At 38.0% G+C, this 5,790-nt stretch overlaps 1 non-coding gene across 1 annotated transcript; it reads right to left on the bottom strand.

The window, feature by feature from the left end:
• Positions 1-2,137: 2,137 nt before the first annotated feature.
• LOC141650178 (small nucleolar RNA R71) lies at positions 2,138-2,244 on the bottom strand. The gene has a single exon (XR_012546227.1). It is a non-coding gene; the product is annotated as a small nucleolar RNA R71 (small nucleolar RNA).
• Positions 2,245-5,790: the final 3,546 nt, after the last annotated feature.

Raw genomic sequence — 5,790 nt, 5'->3', positions numbered from 1 at the left:
CTTGCATCCCCGACATGATCCTTGAGGCTTGTTAAGGAACAAAAGAAGAAAAGTAGTCTGTCCAAAAATCCGAGCGGATTGAGCACGATCCGGGCGTCTTGTGCCCAAGACGAGCGTCTTGCAGCAGCTGGATCCGAGCGTCTTCCCCGGGATCTGAGCGGATCATAAGTCAGAACAGCCCATGCCTCAGCACAGGACGAGCAGATTAACACGGGACTAGCAAGAGGATCCGCTCATTTCCTCCGGGAGTAGCATTTCCTCAACTTTTCTTAGGGTCTTAATAGTCATTTAAGCCCTTAGTAACCCTAATCCTTGTACCTAATATTTAGTATAAATACCCCTTTGTACTACCTAGATTTGGACCCAATTCTAATCAAGTCTTAATCCATGCTCAATCAAGTTGTAGTCATCTCTTAATAATCTCAAATTAGTCTTAATTTAGTGGTAATACAATTCTCAATATTAATCATATCTTAATCTTTCCATAATTTCTTTATTGTTCTTTCTTTATTTTGGGTAATTAGAAGATTATTTGGGTTTATTTGGAGGATTGACAACCTTCCATCAATCATCAAGTACTTCTATTATTCTTTGCTTTATTATTTGGAATCATCTTCATAGGTATAATTCTCTCTTAACCTTGTTTAATTATTGTTAATCACTTTCATTTATTCATCATGTTTTGCCTTGTTAGTATGATTGACAACCTTATTAACATGTTAAACTTGATCATGAGTGAGTAGTTTTCTTAGCTAGGGTTAATGGGGAATTCGGGTAAACCAACATGGGGAATGATTCATGCTTAATCTAATATGTTTTCATAATTAAATTGCTTGCTTGTTGTGAGTTCAACTTATGCACATGTTATGTTTGATGAAATGCGAGCCTATGAATCCTTGCATTTTTTACCCATCACCTATCTTTTCAATGAGGCTTGTAAGCTTATACACCAACTCGAGCCTCATTAGACCATGCATATAGTTGAATAGGAAGGATTAAGTCGACTTGTAGGTGTTTGTATAATCTAATCGATTCGGCTCCGGGACCCAAACCTTCTTAGGGATTGTAAGCTTATACACTAACTCGATCCCATCACAACACTAAGTGCTTGCTATATAATTGAGAACATGTTTGTATGATCTACTCCCATGAATCCCCTATGAACCCATGACACCCTAGTGCCTTTAATCAATTGTTTACAACCCCTTTTAATTATCTTGCTTGTTTTCATTGCTTTACTTTTATTTTGTTAATTAGTTTAGATCAATCTCATCTCAACCCAAATTATGACACCTTAAGACACAACCATTTACGATTGAAAATCCTACATCAATACCCGTCCATTGGGATCCGACCTTTACTTGCCTCTTTGCTAAGAGTAGTTTGTGAAGTTATAAATATTGTTTTGGTTGGTAGCTTTTGATGACGAGTTTTAAACCACACCAAAAATGGCGCCGTTGCCGGGGACGGTGTTCAATTGATTTGATTTTCATTAATTGTTTCTAGTTGTGTCTTTCTTTACCTTGGGGAAGTCAATCCCCTCAAGGTTGTTCTAATTGTTTTCGAGTTGTTTGATATTTTGCATGACTAGGAGATCACAAGGTAATCCATTACCTATTGATCTTGAAATTGAAAGAACCTTAACCAACAATAGAAGAGTTGCTAGAGGTACTTCAAGAGGTATTGGAGAGATTGTGGACATTCAACCAAATAACATTGAGTTTACCAACCCTTTTGCAAGACAAGGAGAGGATAACCCAATATAAAATCCACCACAAAATCGACCCACAATGCCTAAATTTTCATCACATTCCGTACCAACCGAGGAGAACCTACCAAATGGTACTCCTACACCACCACATTTAACCGGTAATTATTTGTTGAGAGAAGTCTATTTGGAGGGATGCCTAGTGAAGACCCTCATTCACATATGGAGACTTTTTGTGACTATTGTGATGCGATTTCTCAAAGTGGAGTTACTCAAGATCAAATCCGATGGGTATTATTTCATTTTTCTTTGATTGGTACCGCAAAGCAATGGTTGAAAAGCCTAGACAAGACTACCCTTGGTATTGACTCATAGAAGAAGTTGGCACTTGCCTTCTACAAGAAATTATATCCTCCGGAGAAGACCAATATGTTGAGAGCCCAAATCACCGGGTTCAAACAAAGGGATGAGGAATCGTTGTATGAAGCATGGGAGAGATTTAAGGACACTTGTCGTTCTTGTCCACACCATGGACTTAGCGAGTGGTTCCTTGTGCAACAATTTTGGAATGGTCTATATGAAGACTCCCACAACATTCTCAATATCGGATCCAATTGTATGTTTACCGAAGTTGATGACAATCAAACATGGGCCAAAATTGAAGAGATGGCGGTTCATAATTCACAATATAGTAGGCCTCAAAAGGCCACTAGAGGAGGAAAGCATGAGGTAGATTCCATCACACAATTGGGTGCTCAACTAAGTGCTCATATTGACACCATCAATTTGAAGTTTGAGAAGGCCATGGCTAAGCTTGATGAAGCTTCCAAATCACCCAAACAACATGTTAATGCTATGGTGGCATCATCCTCAATTCCAAGTGGAGTATGTGAGAGTTGTGGAACTTTGGGACATGACCAAAGTGAATGTAGGGGAACAAGTGAACAAGTGAATGCTTTCCAAGCATACAAGAGTGGCACCCCTTATTCCAACTATTACAATGAGAATACCAAATTCCATCCAAACCTATCATACAAAAGCCAAAATGTTCAAAACCCTCAACCAACATACACCCCACCTCCAATGAGAAATCAAGCTCAAAGACCCTTTTATAACCAAAGCCAAGGTTATCAAAATCAACCCTCTTACAATCAATCATATGACCAAGGCTTTGATGTTCAAAAAGCGGTCCTCCAAATGCAAAAGAACCAATAAGAATTTTTCACCCAAATGCAAAAAGATAGCCATGCCAAAGACATCACCATCAACAACATACTAGCCCACACAAAGATGTTGGAAACCCAAATGTCTCAATTAGCATCTTCTAGCTCTCAAAGACAAAAGGGCCAATTACCACCTCAAAGTAATCCCCCAAGACATGAGTCGGTTAGTGCCATCAATTTGAGGAGTGGTACAAGGTATGAAGGGCCGAAGAATCCGATTGATGAAGACATTGTGGATGCTAGTGACAAGCAAGGAGTTGTGGAGAACTCTAAAGAAGAAAAACCCACCACCAAAGAGGTTTCAAAGAAGAAGAATGAAGAGAAGGCTAAGGAAAAAGAGCCTATTGTGATTAGACTTCCATTCCCAAGTCGTCAAGCTACGCCTAAGTTTGATGAACAACTTGGAAAGTTCATGGAGATTGTGAAGAACTTAGAAGTCTCAATCCCTTTCACGGAATTGATCAATCATGTTCCGGCCTATTGTAGATACCCATATCTGTCGATATTGGCATTTATAGAAATCCCGTCAAAACACCCGATGATGATAGGCCAACATGTATTTGCTAGTTGGCATTGTCATTTTTTGGAGTTCGTTTTACGATATGGAATGGGCGTCGTCGATAAAGCGTTTTATTAATGATATTTAATTTAAACGTTTTAATTCTTATTTAATTTAAATGATGTTTAAATTAAAGGTTTTAATTCATTTATTTTGAATTTATCTTCTCAAGTTTATTTTATTGAAAATAAAATTAATATTTGATTTGAAAAATCATTTTATGAGTGTATTTGATTTGAAAAATCATTTATTTTAGTGTGTTATTTGATTTGAAAAATCGATTTCGAAAGTTGAAAACTCGTTTTAATCACACGATTTGTGAGCTCGTTTTATGCTTGATTTGGGCTCGATTTTCGACGCACTTTCGACCCAACTTCCTCTCCCATAACCCGCGTTCGATTCTTAGCCAAATCCTACCCCAAACCCTTTGTTTAACCCACCCAAATCTCGTTCCAAACATTCCCCCCCCCCCCCAACACAGCCCAATTCCTTCTTTTACCCGTGTTTGTATAGCCCATCGAAAGCCCTTCTAAACCGACTCAAACTTGGTCCAAACCCGCAACCCATCACTACCAACCCGTGCTCCACATTACCCACAACAACCCAGGACCTAGACCACCTCGAAACAATTCCACAAGTCCATCCAAAATAGGCCCCAAAACGAAACAGCCCACGACCCCCCTGTTTTCGTTCAGCTCAAACCCAAGTCCAAAACCCGCTCCAAACACCACTTAAACCCGTGCCCAATAACCCTAAACCATACCCTAGTATCCTACCCATATTACCCTAGCTTAACCACCAAGAAAACCCCTCATACAAACCCTAAAACCCCACAAAATAGCTGCTGGACAGCAGCTATGCGCAGAGCAGCCCGTCTGCCTCTCCCCTCTTAAACCCTACTTTAACTCCCTATAAATACCTCCCCTCTACCATACATCCGTTTCTCTAAGCTCTCCACATTTCTTACTGCCATTAACAAGCCTCAACCTCCATAAACAAACCCTATTTAACTCTCAAAAACCTCGACAAAACTGACATACAAAACTGAGAATCAGTTTGTGTGTCCTCCTTTCAACCCTTCGTTCAACCATCAAACCTCCATTAAAACTCGAGTTTCTTGATCCTACTTAACCATATAACATAAATCTACACCTTAGACAAAGATTCACGAGCCAAATTGACCTTGAGAGCACACGAATCCCCTCAAAAAACAGAGTGTCATACACTCTGTTTTCGCGGCTTTTCCTGTCTGTCCAGTTCTGTTTGTGCTCGTTTTTCGTGACCAATACCTCAAAAATAGCTTGTTTTGTTTTAAGATCTCTATTCTACACTCTTTCTAGTTTTCAAAACATCTTTCAAATCTAATTTTCATCGAGAAACGAGTGAGAAATTGCAGTTTGAAAGTTGTTGTCCAGGTTTACCAAAAAACGTGTTGTTGCTTTGTTGCTTCGTCGACGACGGCCCCTCGACATAAAATCTATGATCGATTACGACCCAAGACGGTGTCAACGATACATGTAGGTTGAGGGTGTATAAAAATCTCTCCTTTCTCCCTTTTAATTCCGTCTTTTAATTATGTTTATTACATCGTATTATTATCGTATAAATTGTTAATTATGAAATAATTAGTATAGATACGAGTATGAGTTAAAGTGCTAATTTGAATACCCGCGTTGACTTGAGTTGGGGAAATAAAGCCGCTAGATTGGTCGGTCGTTTCCCCTTCTCATTTACATATCCTCGTATTCAGATTCGGACAGAACTAAACCAACTAATTTGTTTTAATAAACGATGTTTATTGTATCTTGTTGTTGTTGAATGAAGGAGAACGGGATTAGTATAGTATGGATGTGCCGATGGATGGCCTTTGTATGTTGGATTTGTCTTCTGTTAGGATAAGAATTATTCTATGTTTATCGCATGACGAATTTAACATGTTTGATTGATTTAATTGATTTAATCTTGTTTAAATTAGTTTGATTTGAGCATGATGATTGAATTTATAAACTACACTTATCTTAATTTGTTAAAGTTTATGTCTTTGATTATTAAAGCATGTTAATTTGATTACTTTATCATGTTTTATTTAATTAATTCACATGTTTGTTAATCTATCTTATGCTAAAGAGTAAGAATATCTCTTTCCTTCCTCACTTTGTTTGTTTCTTGCTAGAATAGCTAAATGAACTTCATATGCTAAAATAACTTGACGAGTTAAATGCATTAAATCGACATAGAATGAAATTCACATGTTAGGGTTTAAAACAATGATTACATACTCGCATGAGATACATATCCAA

Source organism: Silene latifolia, chromosome 3 (genome assembly GCF_048544455.1).
Source record: "Silene latifolia isolate original U9 population chromosome 3, ASM4854445v1, whole genome shotgun sequence".
In the NCBI taxonomy this organism is placed as follows: Eukaryota; Viridiplantae; Streptophyta; class Magnoliopsida; order Caryophyllales; family Caryophyllaceae; genus Silene; species Silene latifolia.
The sequence above is the reverse complement of the archived record's forward strand: the minus strand, read 5'-3'. Positions and strand labels throughout refer to the sequence as shown.